The sequence below is a fragment of the Eurosta solidaginis genome, chromosome 5, assembly GCF_040869045.1.
Source record: "Eurosta solidaginis isolate ZX-2024a chromosome 5, ASM4086904v1, whole genome shotgun sequence".
NCBI lineage: Eukaryota > Metazoa > Arthropoda > Insecta > Diptera > Tephritidae > Eurosta > Eurosta solidaginis.
The window spans coordinates 272,721,811-272,737,374 of NC_090323.1; the positions used below are offsets into that span (position 1 = coordinate 272,721,811).

The 15,564-nt window shown below is 39.6% G+C and overlaps 1 long non-coding RNA gene across 1 annotated transcript; it reads right to left on the bottom strand.

Annotated features, from left to right (window-relative positions):
* Positions 1 to 702: 702 nt before the first annotated feature.
* On the bottom strand, positions 703 to 7,200 carry LOC137253568 (uncharacterized). The gene is made up of 3 exons (XR_010953836.1): positions 7,100 to 7,200; positions 1,061 to 1,233; positions 703 to 987 (listed from the first exon to the last, which is right to left on the bottom strand). It is a non-coding gene; the product is annotated as an uncharacterized lncRNA (long non-coding RNA).
* Positions 7,201 to 15,564: the final 8,364 nt, after the last annotated feature.

The window sequence follows — 15,564 nt, forward strand, 5'->3', positions numbered from 1 at the left end:
AATTATCAAATCCTCACGTTTACAATTTTATCTCAATTCGATTGTTGTTGATATTGGCTTCGTTCATTTACTTCTCCAACAAATATTTGAAATAAGGGAATTACTGGCAGTTTATGGAAAATTATACTAATATCTTCACCTAGAGCTTTAACTGTAAATATTTATTGAGGTCCGGTTTTTCAGTGCGAGTTTGAACTCTAGTTAAGGTTGATTAGAGTTTAACCCTGCCACTTCGGGCGCTTAAGCTGAAATGAGCAACAAAATTGTATGTTATCGAACCAAGTGGCATGGTTAAACTCAAGTCAATTTTATCTGTAGTTTGAACACGCACTGAAAGACCCGGCCTAAATCTCTTATTTTAACCTGCACTGTCTCCATTGTAATTTTATTTGACGTTTCATTTTTTCAAAGTATAAAGTGTACAGTTTAAATTTGTATGTACAGTTTAAATTTTTGTGAAGTTTTTAAGCCACAAAAATAATGCACATTTTCGAATTAAACATATACATTTTCAAAAGGCAAAAACATATCTGAGTGTCCTATTACGATACATGTTTTATTGTATTACGTTTGACAGTAAAAATCCAAACTTGAAAATCTTAAAAAAAAAATATCTGTCATCCATGAATTTAAAAACTACCTTAAATTATCTTCCTATCAAAAAAATACATGACATATGAATTTTAGATTGCGATACCTGATACTTGTAATGATTGAAGAAATTATTGAAGATTTAACATAAATCTTCTGCGTTTCGAGATTTAATTTTGTATAATAAAACATGCAAGATTTATCGTTAAATTCTTTCAGATGCCTAGATCTGGAATAAAGCCCTTAAGTGGAAATATGATTTTACTCCATTTTACGAAGAACATGTAACCAATAAATCCAAATTAATTCACTCCAAACAGTGTACACGGGTACATTTTAATGTTTGAAGCCTTAAAGGGATTGTGTTGGTTTTCTTAGTCGTAAAACAGCATATATCTGAAAATTTTAGGAAATGTATATTTATTCATTAAGTTGCTTGTCGAAAAAAATGTTGGGACTTTCGAAATACCTCAAGATGCATCACCCTGGAAGGTCTCTTAAACTCAAATCACAACTGTTTTGTCTCCAATCGGTGAAAATGTATCATGTAATGGAAATGTTTACTCTAGGTTGTGCAAGTGTCTAGATATTCCGGAAACTTGTAATAACGGATAATTTGGTCAGTTTTAAAAAAGTAGAAATCTGGAAAAAAAATTCGTTGAGTAGCATGTCAAGATGATTAGAAAACTCATATTTATAAACCGATTTGGTTTATTTGATCTCATGTGAAGCAGTTTGGTGTATAGTAAATTTTCTCCAAATTTAATGTTACAACCTAAACCAAAGAGGATAAATACAATAAGAGCCGTCACTCGTTATTCTGTGGCGAGTATCTCGCTGAAAATTGAAAAAATTGATGCCGAATGTTTTCTGAGAGGGACATTTTTAATTGTCTGGCATTTATCCATGCGGCGTTTTCACTTTATGCAAACGTGTTTTTTGGAAAGAGAATTAAATAAATTAATTAAATACAGTCGAAAAATAAACACAATTATCCCACGAAAATGTATAGAAGACATTTATAAACATCTCGCCCAAAAAAAAAAAATAGCGACTACCTCTCAGTATACATCGGCTCTTATTGTATTTATCCTCTTTGCCTAAACACATGTCTTCGTTTATGACATTTAAGCGTATTGACCAATTTTTGATACTAGCTCGATTTTCTGAGCGAGCAAACATAACCTTAATAAGAGAAATAGATCTGTTTGTGACACTTTTACCAGAGCCTTGGACATATACAGAAATGTCGCACACCTAGAACCATATGGAGCTAACTCAAAAAATCTAGAATTTTAAGATTCCGAGTATCTCCGTTCTTTCCAATGCAGTTTGTAGCGAACTGTATACTCAATTTACTAATTAATACCTTCACTTATCAGCGATTAAAGACATTGTAAAAAATAAATATTTCATTGGCTCATATGGGGCCTCCCCCAGTCCATTTTGTTAGCTGATCGCCGTTTTCATATAGGTGTGCGATTTGTAAATATATAATTTTCGTCTCAACGAATCTCACCATTCGGAAACTTTGGAATTTTGTACCATCTTAAAGCGCGATGTCTAGGTCATACGAAAACGCTGGAGAAATTCTTGTTCTGTGAATTGATGAAGTAAACAAATTTTTATGCATTTGAACAAACTTAAATTTCATTGCTTCAGTCGTATCCTAACGGTATACCGTAGAAATTTGAGTTTGGTATGTTGGTATGATTCCAGGAAAAATCAAAAAAATTTGTTCGGTATGATCAGATCGAGCGAAAAACCCTTATTTTGGGGAAAATCTTAATGGATAAGCTGGTTTAATAATTAAGACTTCAGATTAACATATTGGTGGAGACAGGTAAAACTCGTTAAGTTCTCTCAACATTGCAGTTTTACCAAAGAGGATACATTTAATAAGAGCCGTAAACACGCTACTTTGGCAAAAATGTTTTCTCAAGCTAGGCGCTAGTTTTTTTTCCTGAGATATATTCATTAAAATGATTGATATACGTTTTTTTTTTTTGCGTATTTGTATTCATTTTAACGATTGTATTTAATAAAGTAATTAATGCTCTCCAAAAATTCCGATTGCGCAATGTGATTACATCGGCCGCAGTTAACCAAAACTTTCTTGAGAAAACATTCGGTATGCATTTTTTGCTTCCTACAACTTTCTCGTTAAAAGTAATGTGTTGGCGGCTCTTATTAAATGTATCCTCTTTGGTTTTACCACTTTTTATTTGGTAGATTTTGTAAAGCCTTATAATTTGTACCCCCTTTTACCGTGTTTTAACCAGAGGTCGATGAAAAATAATTAGCTTGCTGCAAAGAACATGGATTTTCCAAAAACTGAAATTAATGAGTTTTATCTGTCACCACACGGGATATTCAACGTTTTCAAATCTATTATAAATCTTCGGTTGGAGTTGAATTGAAAATTGTAAACTTTTCCTTGATAGACTACCTTCAATTGTGTGCCTTCAATTTACAAGGCATGTATTACATATGTATGTAATTGTACCGTATACTTTTTAAGAAAAGAATAAACTAAATATTTAATAATGCCTATATATTTTCATGTTTATTATATATATGTATGTATGTATGTATGAGTAAAATATGATTCAGGCACCGGCTCGTCAGTGCTTTTTTAAACTCGTAGTCAAAGTTGACTAAAGCTTAACCCTGCCACGCTCAATTCTCGCGGGAATGCTCTGGATCATTGGGAGACTGAAAGCAGAGGTCGTAATATTTGTGTACACATGAGTTGTGATAGACAGATGGCGCCGCTGTGTTTCCTTTAACGGCTAAAGGCCAAGCAGCGACATCTATTTAAGAAAAGCTTATTAAAAGCAGCGCTGCCAAACTAAAGACATGAAATTATCTGGTTTACAAATTTAACCAGCCTTCTATTTGGGTTTATCTGGACCAAATCGTATTTACCTTACTCATTTTTTGTAAGTCCTACCAGGCAGGCAAAGATAACAAATTTTTATCCTGGTCACAAACAAATTGACCTATATTTTAAGGCCAATTCCCTGGAGTTTACTTATAACTTTCAAAACATGTTTCTTATAAATATTCCTATGACACATGTGTACGAAAAAATAGGCAACTGGTTGAGACCATCGGATCACCCCGAATGCCTTAAACCATCATCCATATAACACTGTTTGCTGTACTGGAGGTACGATTTTCATCACCATAATCTTCTAATCCTCTTCCTTGTGTATTTTGAATAAGTTTTTAAGGACATTTCGTCACAAGGAGACGAAATTTTGCTCCCTACTGAAGCCCCGACATCGCAACTCCATTAGTAGTATATTCATAACCCCAAGTCATAAAATATGCAAAAGGTTTATAAAACCTTTTAAATTTATGTGAATTTCCAATTAACAGAGCTTTAAAAACCTCTTCCAATTCTTATGAATAGGGGGGATCGTTTTTAAACATTTATGTTCCATAACGCCGATTGCCTTAAATAAAATAAAAATATAAATTTTTTGTTCTAAACAAAAAATTTCCATGCATACTGTATTCTTTTTCTAAAGTTTCTCCTTTTCCCGAAGAATTTCTCACCTCCATAAAATTGTTGCACAAATCCCTAAAATACCCAAAAAATCGTTGCCGTCATCCAGTGAGTTCTACAGCTTCGGCTCACGCTCAATTCTCACGGGAATGCTCTGGATTATTGAGAGACTTGAGAAGCAGATGTCGTGAAATGTGATAGGCAGATGTCGCGGCTGCTTTTCATTTAACTCATACGGCGAAAGGCCAAGCAGCGACATTTATTTTTGAAAAAATAGGTTTATTGAAGGCAGCGTTACCAAACTAAAAAGAAGTAATTAGCAAATTATCTGGCTCACAAATTGAACCAGACTTCTATCTGAATTTATCTGGGTCAAATCGTTGTTGTTGCATTTACATGCAAAATTATTTATCTAGCTCAGGATTTTGCCACCGGATGATGGCTAATATGAAGAGTTCACCACTATGAGTCTTCTTACTAATTAATATTGCATACATGACTCTATTATATGGTTAGCTCATCTCACCAGCTCAATTAATTTTTTTCATTTCACTGACAAGGATTGTCAAAAGCAGATGACAAGCGCAAAATGTAACCAACACATTCACAATTATTCACTGCCGTGGTGGTCAATTTTTTATTAAAAAATATTTTCACATCACTTTAAGTTATTTTTTTTTAGTAAATCCATATAATTTAGCGCATTATTTTCCCACAACACACAGGAACTGCAACGTTTTATGTTTTCTCTCCATTCCATTCGTCCAACACCATCACGCAGATTTTGACACTGAACAAAGGCATAGATGAATGGATTTGCGACTCTTTGTTTCGAGAGAGCGCTGTCAAAATACACATTTTTTTTAACATTGTCACTCCAAACAAAAATGAATAGATCTGAATATGGGGATTTTCGACATGCATATCGGCGATTTTATAGTTTCAATATATAATAAAATGATTGTCGAAAAATATTGATTTCTTTAAACTTATTTTACAATAATACGGCTAGTTAGAGTTAAAGTACCTAGGCGACCGATATTTGCTCGGCAATCTTCGAGTATGCCGCATAACATACTTTGTTCTACATGTCATTATTAATCAAACTCTACTTTTTTATATGTACATATATGATTTCAAAAACATCAAACACTAACCGCAAAATGAACTGGAATGAAAAATTTGAAATGGGTAATTCCAGCCTATAGTATGAGGGATTGTTATGACAATTAGTGAAATCGAGAACTAATGCCACTATTACCGTTTACAACTCAACTCTGGTTGGGTTGAAATTTCGCAATTTGGTATTACAGATTACAACTCAACCTGTCAGTTGAGTTGTCTCGTCTAACAACTTTTTGTTGCATTACCGTTTACAACGTTGTGTTAGTGTAGTTGTCAAACGCGTAAAAATCTTACAACTGATTACTAGCAGTTGTCTCATACAATTTTGCAGTTGTTTTGAAAAAATGCAACGTTTTAGAAGACTGTTCACCACCTAATTTTTAATAAAAATTTTCAAAGTTGGTATCAAAAGACGCGCTTCGACCTCCGATTTAAGAATCCGAAAACAAAAATTAAAAATTGTATTTCTATCATATCATTTCGGTTCAAATTTTCATGTGGATGTATTGCGCCAGATTTTTTGTACACACTAATGCAGAAAGGCGTTGGACCTACCCAGGGTTATTTTTACAAATCGCGGCCAAAGGCCGCCAACACAGGAAGATCTTCTGTGCAAAAGAACTATGGATCGGGCCTCATATTTCGGACCCTCTCGGGCCATTTTGTGGGATTTTGTAAATATTTTGCGACAGAAATAAAATTTTTAATTTGCGCTTTCGAATCCTAAAAACGGAGGTAAAAGTCTAGTTGAGGAGTCGACTGCTAATACGCTATCAAAAATTACGAGAGAGGTGTCCAAAGACGCGTATTGACCTCGAGAAGAATAATCCGAAGGCGGAAAAGAAACATATTAGCAGTCAACCTCTCAACTAGACTTACCAAAACGGAGATCGAAACGCGTCTTTTGATCCACCTTTGATGAGAGTTAGATGGTGCACGGGCTCATAACACGTTACAAAAAAAAAAAAAACAAAAAATTTAAAGCCGGTAGTTAAACATTTTTTAATCAAACAATAATCAACAATTTTGTGCACATTTATAGAAAAAATAACGTTTAAACGAAGGATTACATTGAATAACTTTTTGACTTTATGGAGCGATATTCCGAAGTTGGACGAGGCTGGCCGCAGTTCGGATACAGCCAAAATAGGTGAAATTATGCGAACGTGAGTTCCATTGTTAATAATCACTACTCCTGGGAACCCTGTTTTAGAGTAAAATACAATTTTTGTTGTTTGGGTTTTAATCCACTTCGCTGAAATATAAAAAATGGAAGGCGCGATAACCTCCGAAGAGATCTAAGGCCGAGCTTCTCTTCCAATTTGCGTCGTGCTCCTCTTGATTTTTCCCTACAAATTGGCCGGACGGGACCTACATGTTTTATGCCGACTCCGAACGGCATCTGCAAGGCAGATGAATTTTTACTGAGAGCTTTTCATGGCAGAAATACACTCGGAGCGCTTGCCAGACACTTCCGAGGGGCGACCCCGCTTAGAAAAATTTTCTTCTAATTGAAAAACCTTATTTCTAAAATTTTGATGTTGCTTTGCCCGGGAGTTGAACCCAGGGCATACGGTGTGATAGGCGGAGCACGCTACCATCACACCACGGTGGCCGCTGAAATATGCTTCTCAATAATATCTAAAACCATTCCAACACCAAAATCTTTTCCACAGCATTTTTGATAGCTGCCATCAGCAAGGAATCTGAATGTGGCGCATAATTTTAAAATAGGGGTTCAGCCTTCCCTCGAAAGCGTTTGTGGAATTGGTCCTTAATTATGTTTACTAATGAGTAAAATGCTTCCTCTCAAATCTGCAAAATAACTTCATTTGAAGCTCATCATTTGTCACTTAAACATTTTCTTACTTGATGCTTGGTAGTTCCAAGGGATTGGAATGATCACGCTAATGTTTTCCGCATTCGCGACATGTTAATCACCAACATTTTCGCCATTATAAAATAGATTTCATATCATATATCTCGTAATAACAAAATTACTTTTGGAAATGCTTAAATTTTCGCCACAAATTGATCAGCTGTTCATTTATCCGTCAAATCAACACTTTCTTAGGTTGGCAGCACCAATTCAAGTTCAACTGAAATAAGTTGTAATTCGTAATACCAAACAGGAGTAGAGTTATCTGAAGGTTGAGTTGTATACCGAAATAGGGGCATAAGTTATTTAGGTCGAGTATCTTCATGCGCCGAATTATTAATTTCAAACATTTTTCAGTTATACACTATGAAAGTCTCACAATTTTATTACATTCAAAAACTTGTAAACTTCACGAATGACAACTATCAGTTAGTTTAATTAATGTCAACTTACTTCACTAAGCGCCATCTGTTGGTAAGTAGTTAAATGCTTAGATGTCGTTTTCAAATTGAACATATGCCTCTAGCGTTCAACGGTAGCAAATTACCATGGTGAGATATCTTTTTGCTATGTTGAGAAATCTTTATAATAGTAATCTGTGAGAAATTGCAATTATTCATTTCATATTTGCCAAAAATATGCATTTAAATATATTTTGCTACAATTGGCACGGTGCCTTGATATTGCATTTCAATTCTATTAGCGTGTGTGAAATTAAGAAAATTAAGTCGAATCATGTGTAAGATTGTTTACGAATATTTTTAACTTTAATGCTCTCCTTTAAAGCTTTAATAGAATATGAGTAAGTAGAGTACTATTTCATCTACCTACCCCAACCCTAAATGGCAGTCCTACTCAAAAATGTCCACATTGTAATGCGGAGTGAAATACCTTTCGTTTGATACCCATATCGGCATATCTCATGCAATTTTTTTTTAATTTCGAATAAGTGACAACCTTAAATGGCAACCATACTCAAAAATGTCCCTATTGTAATGCGGAGTGTTATACCTTTCGTTTGATACCCATATCGGCATATCTCATGCAATTTTTTTTAATTTCGAATAGGTGCCAACCCTAAATGGCAACCCTACTCAAAAATGTCCCTATTGTAATGCGGAGTGAAATACCTTTCATTTGATACCCATATTGGCATATCTCATGCAATTTTTTTATATTTTCGAATAGGTGGCAGCCCTAAATGGCAACCCTACTCAAAAATGTCCCTATTGTAATGCGGAGTGAAATACCTTTCGTTTGATACCCATATCGGTATATGTCATGAAATTTTTTATTTAATTTCTAATAGGTGGCAACCTTGTGAAACATTCTGAGTGGCAATACCTAGGTAGAAAGTCTTAGAAGGTGAAACATTATCTCTGTGCCGTTCCCAAGATCGTTCGGCTATACAAACAAACAAGAATAGCTCGTTTAAAGTTATAATAAGATATAAATAAAATTAGTATGAAGGAAAAATGCCAAGCGAATAAAATGACAATGCTATATGACAGCCAATCATGGCGGAACGATACAAGGTGGCAGCATGGTGACATACCTACATACATAAATAAGAATTCCATGTACTTGTTACGGTCTGCTGCTACGGTCTACGGCTACGACCCACTTGGGAGCGTGTTCACGGGAACACACCTAGCGATGTGGAAAGGGTTGCGATGAAAAATATCGAAAAAGAAGGGACCAGACAGACCGGCCATCACTAGAAGACGGAAAAAAGAGAAAAAAAAAGGAAGGAAAAAAACCACCACGAGTTTCCGAGGAAGAAAAAACTTTTTTTTCCTTTTTGCTGGCGGTCTGAAGCGGTAGAGCACACAACCCTCGTGACCAAAAAGTGGTCAAGTGAAAAATTACAGGATACTTAAGTGCATCCACATATAGTTGGTGGAACTGACGAGCGCGTTCTCAAATACAGATAGTTCACCATCAAAATTTGGGCGGTTTATAGCCATCGTAAAACACTCCTCTACATATGTGCATCGTATTTTCGGAATTCCTCAAAGCCGTGCTTATATACATAGCCAAATTTTGAAAGGCTAAGGAGCTACATACGGGAAGTTTACATTTTAACATTTTAACCCGAAAATTGTCTCCGAAATGAGTGAATTCAATTAAAAACGAAGTAAGCTAGCCGGTGGCCACGTTGAAACCGTTTTAACCTACTCTCAGGACGTGCTAAATTCCCGAACATCGTGAATACTAATAAATAGTAATTGGAAGGCATCGGCGTTGCCTTCTCCGCGTATGCGAGGAGCGCGGGAATGTTGGAATATTCCCAACGATTGCCACGTAATATACACGGTTCCTCAACTTAGCAATAGTGGTGTTGGCTTAGCGGTGTCATTTCCATCCACACCAACTGCAATAGCACCAACCATATCCAGTGACCCCGGCACCGTCATATGCCAAGACGCCAGACGTACCACTCCTAGAGTGACATATCAACAAACACAGCGCCATTCACCACAGCAACATATTAATGATACACAACAATTGCAACAATTACAATTGCAACAACAAACGCAAAACCATCATCTAAACGAGCTGAGCAAATATTGGGTGGTGTCCAATGGTCAAGCATTGCCCTATAACATTCTACCTAATGGCACGATAATCACACCTCATCAACGCCAGCCAGCAACATCTGAGCAACATACGCACACTCAGCAGCAGCAGGTTCAGCAGCAGCAACAGCAACAACAACAGTACCAACACCAACTACAACAACAACGTTTGAAACTGGGTGAGTCCGTTCCAACTCGGTGAAATTGTATTATGTATCTATGTGAAGTGATAAAATTCGTCACTTACAGATTATCGTTTCAAATTTTTGTAATTCATTCCAAGCACGCTTAATGAATCTAAAGACCCCTTTCTGTAACTCGATTCGAACGTACGGTATATGCATTCGGACACTTTGGTGCTCTTAACTCTGTTGACCCGTCGGATAAGTGCAATGTAAAACCCGTTCTGCAATCTTGCGAATAAGAACCATTGTTCTGTAAAGCTTGTGAAAGGTCAATACAGTCAAGAAATAGAAAACCAAAATTATGAAAGTGTGAGTTCTGCAGATAATTTTATTCCAGTCGAGTTGCAGAATAGTGTCACTAGTATATATATAATACCTTACATATTTGAATGTGTCACTCGGAACCATAAATTTTTTTATACTTACCTGCGAAAGCCATGTAAATGGGTAATGCATTACACATTAGCGACATAGGCCTTTCTGCGAGAGTTATAACCTAGATGCAACAGGGGTTGGGGAGCGATGTCCTTTTGAACCCGGAACAATAAACTCGTTTCAGACGTTTTTTTTTTTGTATTTTCAAATAACGTCGCGAATGAACCCTTGCACAAAAAAAAAAAAAAGGAAGAAGAGGAAGAATTCCCCAAATTAAATGAAATACATAAAAATGAATTTAATGTAATTGCACTAGTAATTAAAAACCAAAAGATATTTAGTACATTCAAAATATTTTCTACACTATATACGAAACCATTAGGCTGTAAGACATATAAGGAGTTGAATCCGAATAATTGTATGCGATGTAATTGTAATTCGGAATAAACGTAAACTCTAGCATCACATGTGAAACTTAGAAATTCTCGATAGAATCCTAAAAATTTAATGCATAAGTTATTAATTAGTATGAATTGTCAATAAATCTAAATTGTAAATGGGAATGCTGAGGTCTCCTTTCTTTTAGAGGGCACCTAAGGTATACAGGTAAGGGGCCACCGAAATTTTAGGTGCGTCGGTGGCCATGGTTATTTGAGGGTGGGATAAAGCACCGGGCGTCGCAACACCACCCGCGGCGCCCCCTATGTATATTCGGCCCTTTTCTTTTTATTTTTAATTTTTTCAGCTTTTTTGTTATTGTTTGGTTTTTCAGCGGTTTTTTTTTGAATTTGATTTTCAGCGTTAGTGACCGGCCATGTCCGGTTCGGTAGTATTTTTTTGCGTCAGTTTTTTTTTGAATTTGAATTTAAAATTTTGGAATGTTAACGGTCTGTCCGTGACATCCGGTTCAGCCGGATGTTGTTTTATTTTGTATTGATAAGCGTTTTGAGTCGGTCTCTGCGCTTCTGCCAGGTTTTTTGAATTTGACAGCTGCTCGTTTTGATAGGCATGATAGGAACTTTTTTCTGCTTATGGCGCAGGAACAGTAAGGTTGGCAAGGACCCGCCCCAGCCGACAATGACTAGCCACTGTGCACCAACACATCATGCCGACCGCCTTCCTTACTGATTCCACTGTAAATGCGTAACCATAACAGATGGCGCCCAACGTGGCACCTAAGGCGCTGGCCGCGGGGGTCAGTCGGGTCAACCTGTGAAGTTGACCATCCCACCAGTCCGAGTGAGCAGCCACAGCAGCTGCCACCTACGTTGCGGTGGGATGGTTGGACGGACCAGGTTGTCTGGGCTGGTCATCGGGGGCAGTGGCCGAAGGGGTCACGAGACTTCACGTCGTGTCATCCGGATTTTTTTATTTTTTCACCCAGTGAGGCAGTGCTGCACGCACTTTATTTTTTTTGTAGATTTTGGGGTTTTTATTTTCCCGGAATGTTGTCCGTTAGTCGGCTATGGAATAATTTTGTCCGCTAATTGGGTTTAAATTTTTTTTTGTAAAGTAGTTTTTTTTTTGTTTATTAGCCGAATTTGTGTTGTCCAGGGTGAATGTGTGTGCGCATGTAGTGAGGACCCCAGCTCATCCCACGTCCCAGGTGGTAGCTTGGAATACCACCTGGATGGTGATGGGTTGAGCTGGGATTCAGAGTGGCACTCCTTCCTGTCCCACCAGACTGGGGGAGCGGTTCCGAAACCGCTCCACCCATTGCGGCGGAGGCAGGAGGGGTGCCCAGTAAAAATGAACGGGAGGCCTCAACACCCCCAACCAGTCCCAGGGGCAAGCCCCTGGAGACTGCCCCTGCGTTGCGGCTGGGCGTGTTGAGACCAACCCGTGTGTGCCTGGAGTGACCCTAGTGGCCTCAGACCAGTCTCGTAGGGGGACCTTAAGACCCCCTCGCACTGCGGTTGGGAGCACTAGGGCCAAGTATGAATGTGTTTGTAGTAAATTTTTTTTTCTCGACCTGTAGCCCAGGTGCCTTCTGGGAATGGGATGTCAGCGTTCCCATTACAATTGCTACCAAGTTTTCTCAACTCCTCGCGTAATTTTTATATGCACATTTTTTTTTCTCAAGGCATCGCCTAAAATATAAGGTAAAAGGGGGAATTCTGATTTTTTTTTGTTGACCCCTAACTGCGCTACGCGGCAAAAGTTTTTTCTAACTACTACGTAACGAGCTACATTTTTTTTATATAATTATTTTTGATTATGTCACGCGAGCAATCGTTCGGCCAACCGGGGCGAAATACTCCGTTCGGGAGTGCGGGAGGGTTCCGGGGAAACCAAAACCGGGGCGGTGCTAATAGGGGGGCTTTTTCGAAAGCAAGGCGTCCTTTGGTGGTGCATACCCCAGTAGGAGGATCCTACGGAAATCCCGCGGGGACTCATATAGGCTCGGGCCCGAACGACGACCGCGACAAACTGGACATACCTGTAAGCACCAGCAATTTAAATGCATCGCTGCTAAACACACACAACATCTCGGGGATAATGACCAATGTGTCGAACTATGCACCAGATGGAGCGGGTGCCTTACCACCAAATCAAGAGGTTGGAAATTTTGGGGACGCTACCAGCGATCAGGCGAACCTCCTAGGAATGCAGGACGAAGCCACTCGTGGAGGCTCGTGGGTGGACGTGCTACACCAACTGTTCCAGGCTTCGCAGGAGGAAATGCGGAGAGAGATGGGCTCAATTAGAGCCAACATGGCCCAGCTCAACGCCGCTCTCGAATCCACGCAGCAAGCACACCAGCAACACAGGAACGCAAGCAGGATGGACCGTAACCCATTGCCATCGGTAGTACCGCCAATGTACCCGACTCCAAGCAGCATAACAGTAAAACCGCAGGAGTGGAAAATCGCATTCGACGGCACTGGGAGTGTAAGCGATTTCCTCTTCAAATTAAACACCTTGTGTGAGCGCACACAATGCCCTGACGAACAAATAATGGCCAGTTTCCACTTATTCCTTTCGGGACGAGCCGAAGAATGGTACTGGCTGTTCACAAAACAAAACCCAAATGCGACATATGCCTTTTTGTGCTACTCCTTAAAAAGAGAGTTTGGCACCTTGAAAACGGACCACGAGATCATGATGGAGATCTCCATGCGCAAGCAAAAGGCAAGTGAGTGTTATGACGTGTTTCACGCGGACATAATCTCCTTGAACGCGCGCTTAAGGGAGCCGATGTCAGAGCTTCTACTGATTGACATAATAAAAAGGAACGTCAACAGTAGCCTTAAGCTAATGCTTTTTAATGCGGACGTAAGGAACCTCCATGATCTGCGCGATGTAGCACGCCGAGGTGAACAAGTGCTGAAAGAGAGCAAGCTGCTGGGAGCCAATTACTCAGGACGGCATGTAAGCGAGGCACGCGTGACAACCCCGGACATGAAGATGGAAGGCGAGGACGGCGAGATAGATCCCCAGATAGAGGCGCTGGAATATAGACGCAGCAGAAGACCGGACTACTCAGGAATCCAGTGCTGGAATTGCCAGGGAATGGGGCACTCCTATATATATTGCGAGGAACCCATAAAAAGTCCTTTTTGTTTTAAATGTGGGTATAAGGGTGTATTCACTCCTAAATGCCCTAGGGACCATCGCAGGCAGGGAAACCAGTACCCGAGCGAGAAGATGGGGGAACCTCGTTCGGCTTCATAGCTCCCACATCAGCCAGTGCTCGAGGCGTCGTCCCGTGCGCTGAACCAGAGGGCGAATCTCTGCATGGAGGTGGTGAGCTTCCGAGGTGCAGTAGTACCCTGGCAGAAGAACCCTCGACTGTAATAATAACCTTCCCCGATAGTACTGACGATTCGAATAGTTCTGAATCCGAGAGTCGAACGTCCTCTTCCACGATGGGCGAGCAAATCAAAATCCTGCGACGCCAGCATAGGGATGTCGCGTGCCAAACGCAACTTTTCCCAACCCTAAAAGAAAGGGAGGATAGGTATGAACAAATGAGACATACCATTTTTGACCAATATCCGGTATCGGACAATATTTTGAAGTGTAGGAAGAGATACCACCGGAGAGTACAGGAGCGTAGACTGCTGCAAGCCACCACGTTAACGCTTACAGAGGACGAAAGGCCTTTAGTAAAGGCTAGAATTAAAAATAGTTTTCTTGTAGGGTTGTTAGACTCGGGAGCCAACGTCTCCATCTTAGGGAAAAATGGAGTAGAATTCCTGGAGGATAACGGCTTCGAATATCAGCCCTTACATGCGTTCGTATATACCGCGGGCGGCAACAAGCAAAAAATTTTAGGCTCAGTATCCCTACCGGTCACTTTTAAAAATATCACAAAGATTATTCGTTTTTACCTTGTTCCCTCGTTGCTCCAAGAAGCATACTTCGGGGTCGATTTTTGGAGAGCATTTGCGTTAGCTCCCGAAATATTCCCGAGCGTAGAGTGTTTAGAGACTAGGCTTGAAAAGGAAGAGGAACTTAACCTCCATGAATTGTCACCAGAACAGAAATCAGAATTGCGAAAAGTCAGCGAGACGTTTCCTTCGTACGAGAAGTTAGGCCTAGGGCAAACTAAATTAGTGGAGCATCACATCGACACCGGTGATGCTGTGCCTATAAAAAGCAAGCATTTTCCTCTTTCGCCGCCGAGGCAAGCCGAAGCTTTTAGAGAACTAGACAGGTTACTACAGTTAGGAGTTATAGAAGAATCCAACTCCCCGTGGTGTAGTCCTGTAGTACTGGTCCGGAAACCAGGCAAAGTCAGGCTGTGCATAGATTCGAGAAAGGTCAACGCGGTGACTAAGAAGGATTCGTACCCCCTGCCTCATATCAACGGCTTATTGAGCAGACTGAAAGATACGCATTTTATTAGTGGCATTGATCTGAAAGACGCGTTCTTCCAGATCAAATTGACAGAGTCCTCGAAGGAAAAAACAGCATTCGCAGTTCCGGGGAGGCCTCTGTACCACTTCAAGGTGATGCCATTTGGTCTGTGCAATGGACCGCAGACTATGAGTAGGCTGATGGACAAGGCGATCCCTTCGCGTCTGCGAGAGAACGTCTTTGTCTACCTGGACGATCTGATGGTATGTAGCACTAATTTTGAGGATCATCTAAAATTGCTAGCGGAAGTGGCGAACTGTTTGAGAGATGCAGGTCTGACAATAAATGTGGAAAAAAGTAAATTTTGTCAGAAGGAAATACGCTACTTAGGGTATTTGATAGGCAGCGGGTGTCTGAAAGTGGATCCGGGAAAAGTAGAAGCAATACAAAACTTCCCGATCCCTAAATCCCCTCGGCAAGTGCGTAGGTTTGTGGGCATGGCGAATTGGTACC